Source organism: Neofelis nebulosa, chromosome 8 (genome assembly GCF_028018385.1).
Source record: "Neofelis nebulosa isolate mNeoNeb1 chromosome 8, mNeoNeb1.pri, whole genome shotgun sequence".
In the NCBI taxonomy this organism is placed as follows: Eukaryota; Metazoa; Chordata; class Mammalia; order Carnivora; family Felidae; genus Neofelis; species Neofelis nebulosa.
Window position 1 is genome coordinate 11,975,424 of NC_080789.1, and position 21,973 is coordinate 11,997,396.

Here is a 21,973-nt window from a genome sequence, read left to right on the forward strand (position 1 = left end):
GTTAGGATATAGAAATACTGAAAGAGTGAGGAGAAATTCAAAGCTGTACAGGTATGAAAGGGTTTCCTGGGGGCCCAGGTGCTGAGCTGGTACATAGGCGAAGGGGTTGAGAAGGACCAGAGAGCTTCAGTGTATAGGGTTCAAGAGTCAAGGAGGGGTAGTAGGGCACCGGTCTTTTGAAGGTTATTGCAAGTTAGCAGTGAAGAAGAACTTCCCAATGTAGGAGCTTTTCATAGAACTGGAAGAGTCCAGAAGTTCCTTTTGGAGTGTGATGTGATAGAAGCCTTCGTAGTTCTGTTACGTTCTAAAGGAATTCTGCTTGTACACGTGCTTAGAGATACGTACCTCTTTATATACCTAAAGGCCCTTCTTTGTTTTTCACTGAACAGAATGTCTTAGGGAACATTTTGTTTTAGTTTATGCAGATCAACCTCATTCTTTTGAAATGACCACATAGTATTCCATAGAAAGTTTTTTTTTTTTTTTTTAAATCATGATTTGTTTAAACATTCCTATTGCTAGACATTTAGGTTGTTCTCAGCGTTCTGCTACTCTAAGTGGTGCTGCTTGTGGCTGTGTCCTTGTGCACGTAGGTAAGTCCGTGAGGACAGATTCTGAGAAGTGGCATTGTCGGTTTCTACGGGCATGGACATTGACATTTTTGATAGGTATTGCCAGGCAGCCTCCAAAGTTGTACACTGCCGTGAACAGCAAAGATGCGATTCGTGAGTAGAAGATGACTTTTTCCTGTCGTTTTGGCAAATGTGTTTCCATACTTTAATTTTTAACAGTCTAAGTGAGAAACGGTACCTTGGTCTTTTGCATTTCTGTAATATAAAGTGATCTTTTTTTTTTTTTATATGTCTAAAATTCATTTGTATTCTTTGTCATCAACTCAGGCTTGAAACAGGTTTTTTTTTTTTTAATTGGCAAGAACTTTTATAAATTAAGGAAATTAGCTCTGTCATTCATGTTGCAAAAATTTCCCCGACAGTTTGTCATTTGTCCTTTGAATTTATTTATAGCATAGAAAGATGTGTATGTGTTTGTATATATTTTGGAATATGACTGAGTATATAAGGTATTTATTTTCAAGTTTTTGGATCTTTGGGTTTTTTTTTTTTTTTTTTTTTTGGTCTTGTTTTTTTCTGGGAAAGACTGTCTCCACTCGGAGATTTAAAAATAACTTTCTGTGCTTTCTTTTAGTACTTTAATTGGAAAAACCTGGATTTTAGTTTCATTTCTATCGTCTATTGGTTTTGTGACATTGGGCAAGTTGAGTAATCTGTCAGAGCCTCAGTTTCCTCAACTGGAAGGATTAGAGCAGATGATTTGTACCATTGTAAGGAACTTTCAATTATAAAATGTCTTGTTTGCTTTTCAGTGAAATTTGCTTTTGTTTTGTGCGGGGACCTGAAGTTGGGGGCAGGGTCAGGGAAAGAGGTAAAAAGACATGGAAGGAAGACAGACACATGCACAGAGGGTGGAGACAGAAACCAGGACTGTGAACAAAATCCAAAACTGCCCCAGAGAAGATGGAGGGAAAACAAAGGAAAACAGACTCAAGGAAGGTAGATACTGAGACCCCAAGTGGGATGCATTTTTCATATCATAGGAGGTAAAACACATGTTGGGTCCCTTTGTTCATTCCCTCTCCCTCTTTTCCTCCCTCTCCCTCCTCCCTCTGTTTTCCTTCCTTCTTAGAATAAAAAAGTTAAGTGTAATACAGAGGTTCTGAATTAGCACAAATCGTCAAGTGCAAAAGTTAAAGCTTCAGAGTCTTCCTCAGTGTGTATGTACATAGTACTTAAAGCCAAGTGCTTTGAACTCCTCAGACACAGTGTGTTGGAATTGTTACTACAATATTGATTTATCTATCGCCTGGCAGTCCCTTTCCAGGTCTAAAATTCTGTGTTTGAATGTAGTGTACATGTTTTAGTATTTCTGTAAGAACTGTATCTTCTGCATTTCCTGCTTTTGGGATATTAAATCTGTAAAGTTAATAATGGCTTCCTACGTGTTTTGTATTTTCACATCTAAGACTGAAGTTCTCCCCATAGATTATGCCTTTAAGAAGCCTAGCTTCAGTCTTTGGACACCTGTCTTCCGTGAAAATTTGGGCTGAGATATTCCACTGCTTCCCTGTTAGTCTCCCCGTCTGCTAAGCATGGGTAATAGTATTCAGCAATGTGTAGTTAACGAAAATTCTTACGTGACCAGACCCTCTAAAGTCTAATGTTCAGTTATTTCCATTGCTTATTAAAAAATTTTCTTTAAGTATTTATTTATTTTTGAAACAGAGAGAGAGCACAAGTGGGGGTGGGGCAGAGAGAGAGGGAGACACAGAATCCGAAGCAGGCTCCAGGCTCTGAACTGTCAGCACAGATCCCGACGTGGGGCTCGAACCTGCGAACCGTGAGATCATGACCTGAGCCAAAGTCAGATGCTCAACCGACTGAGCCACCCAGGTACCCCATCCATTGCTTATTTTTTAAAAGTCAATTTATATATTGTCCTTAGACCCCAATTTATGATTCTTTCTTGTTGCCTGGTTTGGGGGGAAAAAAATCCTTAAAGAAAATTGTATGCTTACCACCTTGGCGATATGTGAATTGAATACACTCTGACCTTTTAGCTGGTGGTAATTTCCTCTCACAAACTCTTTGTTGCCTTTTTAACCTCACGGACCCCCTGCCCCTCCGAATGGGCCTGGGACATTATTATCTGCTGGCTCCCCCAAGTTGCCCTTCAAAACAGACGGCCGGACTTCTTGAAATCCTTGCTGGTTATCATGGCAGCGGCTGCCGCCGTGGGCTGATTGGAAAGGAAGTCATTGCGGTTGTCAGAAACACGGTCTGGAGGAGACGGGGCTGAAAGTGCAAGTACGTGGCTTTGGCTTAATGGCTCCAAGACCGGCTGTTGTGAGCAGTTGCCGGGGCCTCGGATGTCCTCTTGTCCTAAGACTTGATAAAAACTTTCTCCTCCACTTCTGGAGGATGGCTTCCTTTGGAGAGACTCAACCTTTGCTGCTTCCTCATCGTGCGCATTTTAGATGCAGTCCCTCGTCTCATCCCTGCCCTCCTTTTACCTAAAGTAAAACCTAACCGAGAGGTGGTGTTTGAGGTTTCACTCTGCGTGCGGCAGTGTGGGCAGGAAGAGGAAGGTCCAGGGGGTGACCTGCGAAGGCCTTTGATATGGTTGGGTCGATGGTGTATAAACTGAGTTAAGTAACAGTCTAAGTTGATGAGGTAAAACATAGTGAAGGGTCATAAACCTTGCTAATTCGCTGGTGAGGAAGGTCGTATTTAGTACAGGAGTGCCCACAGTTGTTTTGCTGGGTTTGCTGGGCACTTGGAAAGGTGAGACATAAAAGGCGAAAAAATAAAAGGGATCCAGAATGTAAGCTCTGGCGATTGAAAACGTTTTTATGTGTGACTTTTACAAGTTGTCATTAATTATTGTAATCATAAGCCTGGGAGGCTAAGGGAAACTTTCCTCCGGCCGTGGAAGCTGACTCAGACTTTCCCCTGGGCTCCCTCCCCATCTCAGGATCTCCTGCCTCTGGCTTTGGAAATTAGTCGCAGGAGGTCCTGTGTGTGATGTAATATAGCAAATACTTAAATTCCGCGTCAGAAATAACTAAAGTTCTGCATTGGAAAACAGCACTGGAGAGAAGGGAGTGAACGGAGAGATGTTGAATCTTGGTCTCTCGTGGAACAGCGTCACTGATGGCAGGTGGGCAACAGGGGGAGCTGAGGGGAGTTTTCATTGGCTTCTAAAAATCTCTCTAGACCTCTCCTGAAGGTATCGGTGCTTCTTTTCCCCTGGGTTGGGGTGGCTGGTGAATTTGAGGAGTAGGGACTGCTTCTACGACGTGAGTGTCTGAAATGACCGAGGAACCCACACCTGCCCCCCCGCCCGAGCGCGTGTTGCTAGAAGCCACGTAAGCTGTGGGCACAGGGCTTTTGAAGGATGGCTGTGTGGGTGTGGCAGGGCGTGCGTACTGGTTCTCCACATCTCCTGTGACCAGAGCCCGTTGACGTTGGTTTACGTCAGAGGCCAGTAAGCCCCCATTCTTCCCTAAGGTGTCGCACTGTGCGGAGTCCTCGTGTAGGAAGGTTACCTGCTGTCTCGCTGCTCATTTTAGGACACTCGGCTGGACCGGGCGTCAGCCACCTTTTTCCTTCAGGACCTCAAGGCTGATGTGTGAAGACGGACACAGTTTCGGCCAGTAGGAAAGTGGAGTAGGAATCTGCAGGCTGGTCGCCTTCTGGTCATGCCGAGAAACACCCTTCTGGCCTGTCTTCCTGTTTCCTTAAGAGACAGTGTTACAGCGTCATCGTCGTCGTCGTCATCATCATCATCATCATCATGCGTGGAATGGGAGTGGAGCTCCTCTTGCCCTGGGACTATGTCTGTGCTAAATTTCAGCAGCCTCTTGTTTCCTGGTGATTTTTTTTTTTTTTTTTGAAGAGTTCTGTTCAAGTCAGAGGTGTCTGCCTTTCCAGCTACTCTTTAATAGTTTCTTCCTTACCTGGGGGGGGGGAGGGTTCCCGTTAGCCCACGCCACGGGAGACACACGGTGGGAGAGGTATCCCACCCCGGGTAATCGTCTCTGGGGGGCTTCAGTGGTGAGCCCGTGGTTGCTGCCTTCACTGGGAGAAGAACTTTTAAGTAAGAAGGGAGAAGAAACTTCTTGTTCGGGCGGCAAAATGAAAACCAGCTTTTCTGAGGCCACATTGGGATCGTGTGTAATCAACTATGAATTCATCCTCTTTTTCCTCCCCTCCCCGCCCCCCTGTTTGCAGTTGATCTCACGACAGCTGTTTCCAGCTGTCCTCTGGATTTTGCCCAGGCCCCTTGGGATGGATGGCTGCATGACTCACACAACTGGCTTGTTTCCACAGCGGTTCAAATCTAGCTTCTCGAGAAGTAGGGGCGAGAGGAGAGAGGGGGACTCTGGTGGCCCCGGAGTAGATGTTCCTGTGGAGATTACGGTCGGCTGACCGCTCTGGTTTCGATTGGTCCCCCTTCACGGCAGCGAGCTGAGAAGAGGACATTGCTGGGGGAGGGGAGGCCAGTGTGTTAGCTGGAGAAGTGGTTTTGGAGAAAGCCAGATGTTCTTGTTTTGTTTTGATTTTTTTCCTTTTTTTTTAATTAATTTTTTTTTTTTTTAATTTACATCCAAATTAGTTAGCATCTAGTGCAACAGTGATTTCAGGAGTCGATTCCTTAGTGCCCCTTCCCCATTAGCCCCTCCCCCCTCCCAGCACCCCTGCGGTAACCCTGTGTTTGTTCTCCGTATTTAAGAGTCTCTTCTGTGTTGTCCCCCTCCCTGTTTTTATATTATTTTTGTTTCCCTTCCCTTACGTTCATCTGTTTTGTCTCTTAAAGTCCTCATAGGAGTGAAGTCATACGGTATTTGTCTTTCTCTGACTGACTAATTTCACTTAGTATAATACCCTCCAGTCCCATCCACGTAGTTGCAAATGGCAAGATTTCATTCTTTCGGATTGCCGAGTAATACCCCATTGTCTCTATATACCACATCTTCTTTATCCATTCATCCATCCATGGACGTTTGAAGCCAAATGTTCTTTTACTTTTTTTTCTCTTTCCCCCTCCAGATCTGCTTCAGGGCAAACTGCAACTTTCCTTTTCAGTGGGACGTAGGGTTGTGTGTGAGATGGGTGGCTGAGTGAGAGCTGAGGGAAGTGTCGGTTAAAAATGCAGGTGATGCTAGGGGCGCCTGGGTGGCTCAGTCGGTTAAGCGTCTTGGGTCATGATCTCACGGTTTGTGAGTTCGAGCCCCTCGTTGGGCTCTGTGCTGACAGCTCAGAGCCTGGAGCCTGTTCGGATTCTGGGTCTTCATCTGTCTCTGCCCCCCCTGCTCGCTCGTGTGTGCTTGCTCTCTCTTTCTCTCTCTCTCAAAAATAAATAAACATTAAAAAAAATTAAAAAAAAATTCAGGTGATGCTCTCCGTACTCCAGCTGATTCTTGGTAGGAGGGTGTGTTCCTTTCTCTTCAAAGCGGTCCCTCCCTTTCCCAACAGTAAGCACTGCCCTTGCCCCCCCACCTTCCTTCCATGAAGGCCACTCCTTCCCAGCGTGGGAACCTATACAGTGATACAGCTTGGTAAAGAAAATTTTAAAAATTCTTTAGGCATTAGAAAAATTCTTCACTTTGATCTCTTTGAGCTCTACACTCACATTTCTTAAAGGGTAGCAAGCTGCAGAAAAAAATTCTCTAGACCTGCTCTGATACAGGAGCCATTAGCCACTTGTGGCTGTCGTGGTCTTGAAATATGGCTCGTCCAAACTGAGATGCTCTGTGAGTGTAAAACACGCACTAGATTTTATTTGCTTATTGTTTATGTATTTGTGTATTTATTTATTAAAGTTTATTTATTTATTTTGAGAGAGACAGAAGCATTGCAAGCGGGGAAGGGGCAGAGAGAGAGAGGGAGAGAGAGAATCCCAAGCAGGCACCTGATGTGAAACTCGAACTCACGAAACTGTGAGATCATGCCTGAACCGAAGGCAAGAGTCGGACGCTTAACCAACAGAGCTGCCCAGGCACCCCCTCAAATACCCACTAGATTTTAAAGACCAGTGCAAAAAATTTTCATTGAAAATTTACAAATCATTGACTATTGTTGAAATATTGACATGTTGAAACGCTAATATTTTGGATGTGTTGGATTCCCTAAATTATATTAAAATTTACCTTACCTGGTTTCTTTTTTAAATGCTGTTAACTAGAAAATTTTAAATTAAGTAAATGGCCCATATTTCTTGCTGTCATTATATTTCTGCTCTAAACAGAAGAAGTTACTGAACAACTGGTGTGCTCCTCTCTGGTAGTGTCCGTTTTCCAGAAGCCAAGTGATAGTTTGGGACTCACAAGCCGGTGTGCTACAACATGCCTGCTGTAATAGTTGTCTTTTGCCCCAGAACATATTACCCCTACACTTACTGACTTGAAACAACACACCTTTATTATGTCATAGTTTCTGTGGGTCGTAAATCTGAGAGCAACTTAGCTGTGCGGTTCAGGCTTAGGATCCCTCATGAAGTTTCAGTCAGGCAGTTGCTGGTGTCGCACTCATCTGAAGTCTGAACTGGGGCCGGAGGATTCCAAGATGGTTCGTTTCACGGCTCTTGGAATGTTGTCAGTTCCCCGCTGGCTTTAGTTCCTTCCAACACGGACTTCTTAGGCTTCTTGAGTGTCTTCCCTACCTTATGTTGACTTCCCCCTAGAGTGAGTGATCAAGTGAGAGATCGAGTAAGGGAGAGAGCAGGTGAAGGGGGGAGTTGCAGTGCTTTTAATGACCTAGTGCCTGCAGTATACGTTATCATTTCTGCTTTATTTTATTTGTTAGAAGCAAGTGTCTGAGTCTGATTCCTTCTCTCAAGGAGAGGAAAATTAGGCTCCAGTTTTTTAATTAGTTTTACTTTTTTTTTTTTTTTTTTAGGCTTCACTTCTTGAAGGGAGTACTATATAGGAATTTGTGGACACATTTAGAAACCGCTACACTTTCCTGTTTGTCTGCTGTTTTCCCCTGTTAGTGTACCTGGATTTCACTGACCGCCTCTGAAAATGGTCAGAGTTCAGTGGCTGAAGTCCATTTTACCCTCACCTGCTACCTCAGCAGTGTTGCTTGGAACAGTTTCACCCATTTTGAGACTGCCAACTCTGACCTGTAATCAAAATTGCCTTTTTTTGGTCGGGCGACGGGGAGGCCACGATGAATTTCAGCTTTGCGTGAGCCTTAAATACTGGTGTGTGCCTCAGTTGATTTTGAGTAGCAGAATAAGGCTGGATATTCCATGGTAAATGTGTTGTTATTATGTGGATATTATATTTCTCTTAATTAAGATTCGGAGCACTCAGGAACCATTCTGTATCTCATTCTGCCTCTGGGAGGTTTGAAAGTAAAGCAGGGCCTCCTTCTGTTTTCTGCTCCAAGTAGGGGCATGGAGGTGAATTCACTGGTGCAGGAGGCGGAGTGAAGGTGTTGTGAGGGATGGAGAGGTATGTCTGGCAGAGACATAAATGGTACGCTCTGGTAGCTTAAACCGGAACGTGGGAGCAAAGGTACTGTTAAATAAGAGTGTGTAAATAACACGCTGCCGAGTTTCCCAAGATGGATTCATCTACGCCTCCCCTCCCTATAGCTGTTTTAGTTTTGGCTCAGCCTCACACTTCCGGAGTGTAGACTGACACAGGAGGCAAGACCTACAGGGTAAGTGGCCCAGTGGACGTAATGAGGGTCAGTTTTTGTCTGGCCTCCATCAAAATGGGGCTTTAGTGCAAGGAAACGAGGTATGTATGGGAAAGTGGTTGGGTCAGAATAGGGCTCAAGATTCAGGACAGCAGGGATTCATTTAAAACCACTTGACTTCAGTTTTTTTCTGATGGCTTGGTGTGATTTACTCAGGTACTTCCTAGGGAATCGAGCGTGATCTTTTCCATTTGAGAAGTCTGAAGGCGTAGATGAATGGGTTGTATTAGAAAGTTTGTTGCCTTGGACAGAAAATCAAAAATCTATGGAGTCTGGCTGTCTTCTCAATCCTTGTTATCATTATCATAATCTTGGTACTTAAGTTTAATTTTGAATAGTTGCTTTCCTTTGTGTGTGTGTGTGTGGGGGGGGCGGTTTATCTCTTGTCTCTGTAACCAGACTTCGTTTTCTTCGCTTTCATGCTTTTTATTTCTTTGTGTTCTAATAACAACTTCTGCGTTGTATATTCAAGAGGATATGAACTGAGGCATGGTGGCGGGACCCACTGGGGCTGGGAGAGGCGTAGAGCGCAGTGGTTGAGAGTTCGGGGTTTAGAGTCCTACCGGCTCTGCTGCTTAGTACATTGATAACCTCGTACAACTTTTCTTAATTTCTCTGAGGCTAAGTTCCTTCATCTGTAAAATGTTAATGATAGTTTTTGCCTCATAGACTTGTGAAAACTAATGAGATATTACAAGTAAGGCACTTAGCACAGGAGCAGCTACATAAGTTAGATTTGTAAAAGTGTAATTGTCTAGCTTATTAATGCTTTTTATTAGAGGCATCCAAGTTCTTGAATCTTGAGCCTCTCATTACTTATTTGACGTTATTTATTGGTTCATCAGTCACTGATACCAGAAGCCTAAACCGGGTGTGTGTTCTGGTCAGCGTGAATGGGTCCACATCCTAACTGACTCTGCTCAGAGAGTGTTCTAGTCTGCCGGGCAAAAATAGGTGTTCTGGGCCATGGCTTTTTCCTTGCAGGGCCCAAGGGCGCCCCCTCTCTCGAGAGACCAGAGGCTGCCGTTGTTTTCTGTACGGTAGAGCCTGACTTGGCCTGCAGTTAAGGCTCTCCAGAAGGTCACTTAAACCCGGCTGATGTGAACTCCTCGCAAAAGGCCCAAGTCCTTCTGCCGCCGTCCAGTTTTCTATTAAGAAACTACTGGGACTTTTTTTTTTTTTTTCTTCTAAAGAAACTGCAGCAGCCAAACCAATCATTCCTTTCAACTCTGCACTCCTTGGTCAGCATCCAGGATGTAAGCAGCTCTGGCCATCTGTATATTCCTGTGACCTCGGGCCTGACTGATTTTTCTCTCCTGACCTGACCTTCATAGCTCCTCCCCTCATAGACTGTCCCGTTTTTCCTCTTGCATTCGTAAACAGTCCTCCCCATCCTCAGCCTTTTCACGGACTCCTATATCTAGTCTTTCCTCTTAGCTAAATCCCATTTCTTTCTGAGAACATCACCTCCCCCTCCTACTGGGTGTTTTTTGTTCTTCTGCTTTAGGGAGGTGGGTATCCTGGCGTCTCTCCTCTCCAGGATTCCTGTCTAATCTTCTTCCCTTGGGCGAAATTGAAATTCCCTGCTCCTTTAAAGCTCCTGTAATCTGGCTCATCTACCCACTTCCCTTACTCAGTGCTGTCATTTATCCATTGCCTTGCCTCTCTTCCTCATTAAAAAAGCCAAAAAAACCCCAAACTACCTAATGTTGGCACCGGTTATTGGGCTTTCTCTCGACCTTTATTGTCACCGAGGGATAGGAGACCCAGCGTGTGTGCGGATGACTGATCCGGCGCCTGCCTCTGAGTTCTTTGACTGAGGGGCTTCCCTGACTGGAACCGCGCAGGTACTTACTTGCACCGCCTGCTCTGAGGACACGCCCTCCGTCTTGTCCATCTGGAACTGCTTCGTTTCTGAAAATTGAAAGATGGACATCTCATCTCCTCGTTAACACCCTTCCATCTTCCAGTTCTCTCGTTCATGTTCATCAGCTACCGCTGCGTCTCATCTCCAGTGTCATTGAGAAGTCCATACACTGGCCCTCTCTGCGCTCTCTCCCTTCCTGTGAATCCCCCCACCCCCGACTTTGCTCCCCCCCGCCCCCATTTAGATTTCTCGGCCTTTTGCTTAAACCACGCTTTGGCCGGTATTCTCTCTTTATGTTCATTTTGTTTGACCTACTAGCAAAACCCAGGCCTAGATGGATGCGACTGTCTGCCTTCATGGTTTTCAGCGATTCCTGGATCCTTGACTCCTGCTGGCAGGCTTTGTGTTTTTGAGTGACCTCTCCTGGGGATTTGCCTCCAGAGCTGTCTCAGATGTTCCTCATGGTCCTACATTCACTTTCCCTTCACTTAAGCAAGAATTTTTGTCTCTCTCTCTCTCTTTTTTAAAAAGTAGTCTTCATGCCCAGTGCAGAGCCCAACATGGGGCTTGAAATCAGTACCCTGAGGTCAGGACCTGAGCTGAAGGATACCTGGGTGGCTCAGGTGGTTGAGTGTCCAGCTCTTGATTTCGGCTCTGGTAGTGATCCCAGGGTTGTGGGATCGAGCCCCGTGTTGGGCTCTGTGCTCAGCATGGAGCCTGCTTAAGATTCTCTGTCTCCCTCTACCCCTCCTCCCAGCTCGAGTGCACTCTCTCTCAAAAAAAAGACAAGAATTGAGATCAAGAGTTGGATGCCCGTCCCCAGAATTCTTGCCTCTTAATTTATAGATGAAATAGAAGATATCAAATTGAAACTCTTAATTTCCTGCCATCAAACCTACAAACTGTGTCTGTTACAGTGAAAGATGTATTGTTCTTCCTTTGGTGAATCCTGCTTGGATCTTTTTCCCGCATTTTTGTTTTTTATTTTTTATTAAATTAAAAAAATTTTTTTTAAGTTTATTTATTTTTGACACAGAGAGCAGGTGTGAGCTAGGGAGGGGCAGAGAGAGAGGGAGACACAGAATCCGAAGCAGGCTCCAGGCTCTGAGCCGTCAGCACAGAGCCTGATGTGGGGCTTGAACTCATGAACCATGAGATCACGACCTGGGCCGACGTTGGCCGCTTAACCCACTGAGCCACCCAGGCGCCCCTAAAATTTTTTTTAACGTTTTACTTTATTTTTTTGAGAGACAGAGAGAGAAGACAAACACGGGAGGGGCAGAGAGAGAGGGAGACACAGAACCCAAAGCAGGTTCCAGACTCTGAGCTGTCAGCACAGAGCCCGATGTGACGCTTGGACCCATGAACATGAGATCATGACCTGAGGTGAAGTCGGTCGCTCAACCGTCTGAGCCACCCAGGCGCCCCTTTCCTGGATTTTTAAATCTACCTTTTTGTATCTCTTCTTACCAACATTCTATATGCTTCCCTCATTAAATAAAATCTAGCATATTCAGTCCTCTGGTCTCCTCCGTCCTCCGGCTGCTCTTTACTCTTCTCCCTTCTACAAACTACAAAACCAGCTTCTTGACATAATTGTCTTTATCCTTTGAACACATTGAAGTCTGGTTTCTTCTTCGACTACAACGTTTAAACTCCGTTCCTCCAACGTCACCAGTAACAACCCCTGTGGCTGAACCCAGCGAATGTCCTTTCTGTCTTCCCTGTCCTTGAAATGCCCCTCTTCCCCCGGCTTCCTCTGGCCCCATCCTTTTTAACACGTTTCCCTCCCCCGCCACAGCCTTTTCCATGACCCTTCCTCAGCCCCCACTTACAGGTTGCTGTCACTCAGCATTCTGCTCTAGGCCTCTTCCTCTGTGACATGTGCTCTCCTTGGGTGAGCTCATCCACAGCGAAGGCTTTATTCATCATCTATATGCTGACAACTTCCAAATTGCTATCTGTAGCCTAGATCTGCCTCCTGCACTTCCGATGGCAGTTTCCACCTGCTCGTGTGCCCTGTAGGTACTGCAAAGCCAGCATGTCTATAACTCATCCCTCCCCGCCTGCCCTTTCTCCAGAACTCCACCCTTGTGTAGCTCTGTGGCCAGTGCCACTGCTTACCCAGGGGTCTTTTTGCCTTCACTTTTGTCCCTTCCAGCCCGTGTCACTGCATCTCAGTGGCCTTTCTTAGAAATGATTCATCTGAAACAGCTCTCATTGTATCAGTGCCCTTCAAGTGACTTCGGTGATCTAGCTCCTAGCTCATCTCCTAGACCCTTGACCCACTCATGCATGGACCGTACACCTCTACTTGAAGTTACTTCTACTTTTTTTTTGAATGTTTACTTATCTTTGAGAGATAGAGACAGAGACAGGGAGAGAGGGAGACAGAGGATCCGAGGCTGGCTCCGCACTGACAGCAGAGAGCCTGATGCAGGGCTTGAACTCACGAACCGTGAGATTCTGACCTGAGCCGAAGTCAGATGCTTAACTGACTAAGCCACCCAGGCTCCCCTGCTTGAAGTTACTGGTATAATACTTCTCTTTCCACCTTTTACACACTAACCCTCATCTTAAAGTTCGCGCTTTGGGAACCTTTTGCTGAGTATCTCCAGTGGGGTAACTTCCCTAACTGCTGTTATAATTCCTTGTACTTTTCCCTTCCTGACATTTATCTCACGGTATATGTAAGTGTCTACTTTGACCTCCTCCCAAACTGTAAGTTCCTTGAGGGTAGGGACAGTGGTTTGATCCTTTTTTTTTTTTTTTTAAATCCCATATCTAGCACAGTGACTGATATATAGTAGGCCCAATAGTTATTGGATAGTTAATGGTTGGATAGATTATAGGATTTTAGAACTGCAAGAATCTTATCTGTATAGAATACTTGTCCCAGATTTTCAGGGTAGATGATCACTTCTACCCAATGGCATTTGGTTCTTTTGCTAGAGATAGTAATTTCAAACAAAGTCACATTCTAAGGTCAAAACTTCCTTTGAATATATTACTCGATCTCACTAGTTAAGTACCTTATCCCTAGCTGGTTTATTTCACAAGAGGTAGACAGGGGCTCCTGGGTGGTTTAGTCAGGTTTCCGACTTTGGCTCAGATCAGGATCTCACCATTCGTGAGCTTGAGCCCTGCATCAAGCTCTCTGCTGTCACTGTGGAGCCCACCTTGGATCCTTTGTCCCCCACCCCTCTCTGCTTCCCTCCTGCTTGATGCTTTCTCTCTCTCTCTCAAAAATAAATGCTAAAAAAAAAAACAACAACACACACACAACAGGTAGATCCACATGTCTCAGTCCTAGCTGCCCATTAACATCATCTGGGGAGCTTTAACAACAAAAAAAGAAAAATCCTCATTACTCCACACTCACCAAATAAGAGAAGAAATTTTATGCTTATTCTGGGAGGATTGTCATCCATATGTAACTTGTTAAAGTTGATCAACAGCAGTCTTATTTGTTCTGTGACTAAAGAAATGGCAGGTAAGACTTTGTAACATCTAATTTCCAGAAGCTCCTGGCATTAAGCATTTGGAAATTAGAGGCCCCTTTCTGTCTGTGACCCTTGGAAGCTTGCCTTGTGAACTCTTGAATTGTGATCTGTAACATAGAATGTGGGCAGAAAGTCTCCATCTGATGTAGTCACTGTCTTCAGGAGGGTCTCTGGTTGGAGTCAGTGCTGTTACATCACAGGCTCTGTGATGGGATGATAGATTAATTGCCTAGGGGTTGACCTGAAGCAGCTAGGAAAATTTGGTTATCAGCATCAGAAGGAGCAGTTTAATTACCTCATTAAATGCCTTTTCTTTGCTTTTAGGGCTGAAACATCTCTTCAGCAGCCATTTGAATTTTGGAGACATTGTTGCTTTTGGTAACTTTGAGGCATCAGGTTAATTTTTAAAATGATTTTTCTTTTTTAAGTTTATTTTTGAGAGAGACAGAGAGTGAGCGAGGGAGATGCAGAGAGAGAAAGACACGTGGACAGAAGATCCAACGCAGGCACCGCGCTGATAGCACAGAGCCCGATGCAGGGCTAGAACTCGGGAACCGTGAGATCATGACCCGAGCCGAAGTCAGACGGTCAACCAGCTGAGCCACCCCCGCGCCCTAAAATGATTTCTCAAGTCGTGAGCTTACTCTAGACTACACTTTGTTGTGGTAGTAATTGCTTGATAAAATCTGTCTTCTGCTACTCAACTAGTATAATATGTAGGATCCATTTATTGCATAGAGACTCTTCATTTTCACCCCCTTGGAAGGATGTGAGCAGCGCCTCAGGTTTACTCTTTCCTTGATTTTGACAACAACACAGTGTTTAGTACTGGGGCCTCCAGGAGTTAACACATTCTTGGTGTGTTGTTTATGAGGAACATGTCACAGATGCGAGGCTGAAAGAATGGCTTGCGCCAGTGTGTACCATAGATTTGAGAGATTTAAATGCTGAATGATGAAAGGTATTTCACTCTTGTCATTAAAAACCAACACATGACTTTTAAAACCATTTAAAACCATCAAATAATAACACACCGAACCGATCACAGAGACACATGAAAACAAGTTGGGCTCTTTGCCTTTGTTTTTCTCCCTTGGGCCATTTGTGTAGCAGCTTTCTCTCTCTCTCTCTCTCTCTCTCTTTTTTAATATACATATATACAAAACCCTCGTTTCCAACAAACAGCTTATGAGGACTGACTAATATTCAGGATAGGTGATCTGTCTTCTTAACTAAATGAGATCTGGATCTCATTTCTTCACTTAGGTTAAGCAGTTGACAAATAGTTGGTAAATGGCTCACCATTGGTAGTTTAAAGGTGGTGTTGGTAACTTTCCTCAACCTCAGAAGGGGGATAGGACAGTAGGGGCCGGGAGAACCTCTGTGTACTTTTAACTGTTCTGGCTGATGCTTTCTCTTTTGCCTTTCCTGTTATCTTCTTTACTTTGGCTTTCTAGTCTAACGGAGGCCTTCTTAAAGAGGGTGGGCATAAATAAAATATGCATGCTCTTTTCCCTGCGCGAATGACAAGAAAACATCATCTGTTGTCAACTTTGGTTTTCAGTGATGCATTGGCTTTCAGAAAAATAAGTTGACTTATTCTAGGGGCAGGTCTGTCATTTCTTCCCTGTCCCACCCTCGGGGCAGGCTTATCCGTTTGGTTAGCTCAGGTTGCCTTTTCAGACCTTGGGTCTCAGCTTGTGCTTGACAGAACTTTGTTAAGTGACTCAGGGAGTCTGAATTATTCATTCTCCTTCCTCATCCTGCTGTTCATATCACATTCCTGCTGTGTCTTTGGGGCATCTTGCCAGTCTTCAGCATAATTGATTTCCTTGCTTTGTGGGGTGTGTGTGCGTGTGCGTGCATGTGAGTTGTGCTTCTGTTGAAGCATTCCTGATTGCCTAGGATAGGAATATTTATTGAGCACACGTGGGCAAAAGCACAACGGTTCACTCCAGATCACTAAAAATACAGCAGACTTACTGCTCTAAAGGAGAGGCTGGGATGGGTCTTTTTATTGTCCAGCACACAAAATATTCTTTCCGGGCAACGAGAATTTACTGCCTGATGAATTATGGAGAGTCTTCTGGGGCACCTGGGTGGCTCAGTCAGTTGAGCGTCTGACTTCAGCTCAGGTCCTATCTTCCGGTTCCTGGGTTCGAGCCCAGCATCGGGCTCTGTGCTGACAGCTCAGTCTGGAGCTGCTTTGGATTCTGTGTCTCCCTCTGTATAAACATTAAAAAAAAAAAAAAAAAAAAAAAAGAGTCTTCTGTGATCTGATTGGAACACTGGGGACAGAGACTGGGGGACCGTTCTTTTCTCTTTTTGTTCTTCAGTCTTATTGTCTCTTCTTCAGTGTTTTTCTTTAGGAAGATATCTCCTTGTAGAGCCCTGTCAAGACCAGAACGGTTTAGAATGGTCTAGTGCAGAGGTTGCTAACCAGAGATGTGTGGTCTGGCCCTTATACATGGGGTTTTGTTTGGCTTACACAATATTTTGAAGGCATGTGGATTTAATATTTAAGCACTGGGAGAACACACATGAAATCCAGATTTCTGGCTTTTCGAGGCACCAGTGGGCCCACATTCCTGCGGGGTACACTCTGGGAGCTGCATAGTGGCTGTTCCCCTTAGGAGTGCCTGTTCACTCTAGTCCTGTACAGTCTCTGCTTGTGTGCTTCACTTTTTATTTGCCTCTGGTGAGCATTATAATTCCAGTCTAATCCAGTCTACTTATTTTACAGATGAGAGGAAGAGATTTGCCCCAGATCTTGTAGGTAGTGGGAAAAATTTAGGTGAGGATTCATGCTTCTTGACTCTTTTTTTTTTCAATTAAAAATTTTTTTAAAAAGTATCTTTATTTTTGAGAGAGAGAGCGAGCGAGCGTGATCAGAGGAGGGGCAGAGAGAAAGAGGGAGGCACAGAATCCAAAGAAGTCTCCAGGCTCTTAGCCATCAGCACAGAGCCTGATGCAGACCTCGAGCTCATAGACCGCAAGATCGTGACTGGAGCTGAAGTCGGACGCTTAGCCCACTGAGCCACCCAGGTGTTCTACTTCTTGACTCTTAGTTGAAGTTGATTATCATGATTATTTCTACAGGTTTGTTTTTTTTTTTTTTTTTTTACTTTTACATTTTTTCTTCCCCTTACGTTTTGTATTCATTTAGAATATTCATTGTGTAGGTACTTAGAGTAAATGCTGGGAATGTAAAAGGAATACAGGAAAGCTCCCTGTTCTTGATTCAGTCTTAAAAGATCAAATAAGTCTGCCTCTGGGGAAAGTTACTACTACCCACCCCTACTCTGTCATGTTGTGTTGCTTTATCTTCTTCATGTCACTTAACCGCCATCTGGATTTATTTTAATTTGCCTTCTTGTTTACTATCTGGCTTCCCAAGTAGAATGTAAGCACTGTGAGACCAGTGACTATATCTAGTACAATGTTGTATCTCCATTGCCTGGAACAATTCCTGACACTGAGTAGATTTCTGGTTTTGGGGAATGAATGACTAAACCAGGCAATAGATAGAACTGGGCTTTGAAGGATGAATAGTTTTCCGTGCAGATAGGGGAAGGTTGTTCCAGACAGAAATATTGGTATGAACTGAGGCATGAAAATACATGGTATGTTCTTATGCTTCTTTAGGGATTGGCCACAAAAAGCTCTTTTTGTTCAGGTTCTTTTTTTAAGTGTAGGCTCCATGCCCAATGTGGGGCTTGAACTCACAACCCTGAGGTCAAGAGTCTCACATTCTGTCGACTGAGCCGGCCAGGTGCCCCACAAAAAGCTATTTTTGAGAACAGAAAGGCCATCTGGATTTGAAGGACTTGGGTCCTTGGTAAAAAAACAAAAACAAAAATTATAAACTAAATGTGTTTCTGAGTCAAAAAACTCCAGTACAGCTTTTCCCCCTCCTCTACAGTCTTTTAGTGGGATATTGGCCATTCATTATCATTAGTGATTTATAGAGCTTTATCGGCATATTTACTAAAGTAGTATTACATGACAGATGTGAATCAAGGGTGTGGTTCTAATGTGCCTTCAGCCTAATAGCTTGCAAATCCAGAACAACAGATTATATTTTGGGTATATAATGGACCACATAGTGAATTTCTGAGCGTGTATGGCAACATTAGTGAGCTGTACATTAGAATCACCTGGGGAACTTTTAAAAATTTCATTCCTTGGCCATACCCCGTCTTGGCCAGTTAGATCAGGAACTCTTGGAGTAGGACCCAGGAATTCATATTTTGTAAAACTTCCCCAGCTGATTCCAGTACATGGCCAAGGTTGAGAACCATTGGCTTCAGTGGGGGCACAGAGGAAGGGAGGTAGTTGTAGTTTGGGGTAAGTTGAAGTATAGGGAGGGAATCAAAGGGGACAGTCATTAAGAAAGTAATTGAAGATTAGAGAAAGACGTATATGATTTCACTCATATGTAGAATTTGAGAAACAAAACAAATGAACATGGTGGGGGGAAAAGAGAGGCAAACCAAGGAACAGACTTTTAACTGTAAAGAACACTGATGGTCACCAGATGGGAGGTGGGTGGGGGAAGGGCTACATAGGTGATGGGGATGAAGGAGGGCACTTGTGATGAGCACTGGGTGTTGTTTGGAAGTGATGGATCACTAAATTCTGCACCTGAAACTAATACTACACTGTGTGTTAACTAACTGGAATTTAAATGAAAACTTGGGAAAAAAAGAAAGTAAAGAGAATTATTAACAGGTTTTCTGAGTGGGAGTGCCTGGGTGGCTCAGTCGGTTGAGCGTCTGACTTTAGCTCAGGTCATGATCTCAACTGTTCGTGAGTTCGAGCCCCACGTCGGGTTCTGTGCTGCCGGCTTGGAGACGAGCCTGCTTTGGATTCTGTGTCTCCCTCTCTCTCTGCCTCTCCTCCATACCTCTCTCTCTCTCTCAAAAATAAATATTAAACAATAAAAAAATTGTATTAAAAATATTTTCTGGGGCGCCTGGGTGGCGCAGTCGGTTAAGCGTCCGACTTCAGCCAGGTCACGATCTCGCGGTCCGTGAGTTCGAGCCCCGCGTCAGGCTCTGGGCTGATGGCTCAGAGCCTGGAGCCTGTTTCCGCTTCTGTGTCTCCCTCTCTCTCTGCCCCTCCCCCGTTCATGCTCTGTCTCTCTCTGTCCCAAAAATAAATAAATAAAAAAAAAAAACGTTGAAAAAAAATATTTTCTGAGTGGAGGAGAAGGAGTATTTTAGGAAATCAGTTTAGAGACGTTTGATTTTTAAATCAGTTGGAACATAAAGGGGTTGGAAATGTTATAGGTGGTGTCGCTAAAGGAAGTGTACCTAGTTCTTTGAGGGAGAGTGTCTGAATTCCATGGGGTCTGCTGTACGCATGAATTATCCAGAGACTCCGGCTTTCTAGTCATCTAGAAAGGAAGAACACCTTTTTTTTTTTTTTAAGTTTATTTATTTTGAGCGAGAGAGGGAGAGTGCGCATGTGCAAGCATGAGAGCAGGGAGGGGGCAGCGAGAGGGACAGAGAATCCAAAGTAGGCTCCACGCCGTCAGCACAGAGCCCAATGTAGGCTCGACCCCACGAACCACGTGAGATCACAGCCTGAGCCGAGAGCAAGAGTCAGAGGCTCAACCGACTGAGCCCCCCCCCCTCCCCCGCCAAGACGCCCCGGAAAAACACTGTTCTTGAAGTACAACATTGTGGGTTACAGCCCTAGATTTCCCGCTAATTACTTGTGTTCATTTTAGTTCAGTTCAGCAACCATTTAGGAAGCGCGGAGCACGGTGTTGGGACTCTGGAGATGGATTAGGTGTAGCTCTTGCCATTTAGGATGTGACATTCTAGGGAATTCCTTTGTGTAACCGCAGTTAGGCAGTTTTTCTCTGGGCATTTCTCCATCTGTGGAACGTGGGGACCCGAAGAGTTTTTTCCCGAGGTTCCTTTCAGCTTTGACATCTCATTACAGTGATTGCAAATAAAATCTTAGCAAAAATCAGCACCTCTTCGCAGCAGTTCTGTGGTTTGCGCTTCCGTAGAAAAGAAAAACCAGGAAAAAGTACAGCTCAGGGTTTAATTCGAAACGCTCCCAGGACCTTACCAGACCCTTTCCCCAGCTTACCTTTCTGTCAGGTTCTGTTGGGTTTTGACAAGCGTACCTGGAAAGGAAGAGGGGAGAGTGGATGTCCCCAGCGGCGCAATTGGCTGCTGGGTTAGAGTCCAGGAAGAGCCTGCTAGAAGCCTGGCAGTTGTAGGGCTGCAGGCCGGTGGGGGAGTGTGTTACCAAAGTATGTTTTTGAGATCTCCCATTGTTCCCAGCGCCTCGCTGAGGACTTCCTGGCTCCATTCGTCCCCAGACGAAGCCTGTAATTGGGAACAAACCGCCAGCCCTTCTTGCCAGCGGCTCTCAGGATAAACTGAGGAGAACTGGGGAGATGTGTCTTCTGAAGATTCTTGGGTACTGCACATATTCGTTGTTTTCTCTGGTAGCTTGTTGGGAGAGTGGAGAGGGGAAAAGGCAGGGGGAGTGGGAGGCAGAAAAGTTTCCCCCGAAAGACAGAAATCAAAAAAAGGAGCCCCGAAGAGCTGTTTGTGTTGAGAACCGGCGCTGGGAGGGGGGAGGGCTGTGGTGGTCGTGCAGGCTGTTCTCGATACTGTACTGCTTCAGGGGACGTGGCACTGATGATTATGGTTAGTTGTTGTTGTTGTTCTTCCCGTGGGATTGGTAGCTTTTCCTATTGTTGCGAATCTGTTACCGACTGTTAAAGGGTGATTTTCTTTCTTTCTTTCTCTCAACATTTTAATTTTAGTTTTTGAGAGACAGAGACAGAGCAGTAGTTGGGGAGGGGCAGAGAGAGAGAGGGATGCACAGAATCTGAAGCAGGCTTCAGGCTCTGAGCTGTCAGCACAGAGCCCAACGTGGGGCTCGAACCCACGAACTGTGAGATCATGACCTGGGCTGAAGTCAGATGCTTAACTGACTGAGCCACCCAGGCGCCCCTAAAGGGTGATTTTCTTCTGTAAATGTTGCACTCAAAATATCGGTCCAGTGTAGAGACCGTACCATGATTTCTCTTTAGATATCCTGGATCTTCAGACCTCAGATTACTGTCCAACCATTTCCTTTTCCACTGCCCACTTCCCGTTTCGTTCCGCAGTTCTCGTATGTGCCGCGTGACCCTTCATTCAGAGCCTGCATGCCTAGCACCGTGCTGGCTGTTGAGGGTGTGGAAGGAGGCAGAGAGACATTCCCTGTCTTTGGGAGCTCAGTATAGAGGGGGAGGTGACTGACACCAGGCAGAGATGTAATGTGGGCTGTGCATTGAGAGCGTGAGTGAATGCTGAGATGGGGCAGAGGGTACCGAATCCAGCCGGGGCAGGGTGGGTGGCAGGGAACCGGGCCTGGGAGATGTAAGAGGAGTGACGTCACTGTGTGTTTAGACAGTAGAAGAAATAGGGAAATACTGGTTTAATGGATAGAACACAGGGTGGGGAGTTAGGACTCTCCCTTAGTGGTCTTTTTATGTGCAAAAAAAGTACAGCAGCTTTTGGGGCGCTTGGGTGGCTCAGTCGGTTGGGCGGTCGACTACAGCTCAGATCATGATCTCACAGTTTGTGAGTTCGAGCGCCGTGTCGGGCTCTGTGCTGACAGCTCAGAGCCTGGAGCCTGCTTCTGATTCTGTGTCTCCCCCTCTGGGCCCCTTCCCTGCTTGTGCTGTCTCTGTCTCTGTCTCTCTCTCTCAAAAATAATAAACATTAAAAAAAAAATTACAGCAGCTTTCTTTGTTCCCCACTCCTGGCAGTGGATTGTCTATTCCTTTGAAATTATGTGGGTTGGAAAAGAATGGAAAGGAGTGGGCCCACCTGCATGGGGGGAGAGGGAGGCATTAGGGATGTGGGTGTTTAAAAGCTCTCGGCATGACTGGCTATAAGCACAGATGGCTATTTGTGTTGCCATTATTGTAGCTCTTACGCCTGCATTTCCTTTCGCGTGGTGCTCTACAGGGATAATTGTGGGGTCCTAACTTCTGTCTCTTCCTGCTGCCAGCTAAAGTAGATGCTGATGTGTTGTGCATTACAGGGCGGACGACGACTTCTGTGTGGGCTGTCTTCTTAGCGCTGCCTTCAACTTTTGGGGCCCCTGCAGCATAAGGGGAAATCGTTGTTGTTGTTGTTGAAATCCACATTGGTGAACACACGAGTACAACCAGATTTTAGCGAGGAACCGGCTTCTAAATGGAGCTAAAATGAACTTTGGAGAGCGCTTGGATTTTGAAAGTGTTAAATTGCAAGGGTTGGCATATCCAGGGAAAAGGTGATTTGGGAATCTGAGGA

The 21,973-nt window shown here is 45.2% G+C and overlaps 1 protein-coding gene and 1 long non-coding RNA gene across 20 annotated transcripts in view; both read left to right on the forward strand.

The window, feature by feature from the left end:
• The window catches only part of RBFOX2 (RNA binding fox-1 homolog 2), a 287,236-nt gene that overhangs the window by 23,546 nt on the left and 241,717 nt on the right, over positions 1-21,973 (forward strand). Inside the window, exon 1 of one of the 19 annotated variants that reach the window (XM_058741442.1) lies at positions 19,981-20,096. The exons of the other annotated variants lie outside the window; for them this stretch is intronic. The gene's annotated coding sequence lies outside the window, so the exon portion shown is untranslated. Of the gene's footprint in view, positions 1-19,980; positions 20,097-21,973 lie in introns of those variants that run through there. 19 annotated transcript variants of the gene reach the window in all.
• On the forward strand, positions 1,138-9,746 carry LOC131518923 (uncharacterized). Its single transcript, XR_009265357.1, has 2 exons — positions 1,138-3,735; positions 4,086-9,746. It is a non-coding gene; the product is annotated as an uncharacterized LOC131518923 (long non-coding RNA).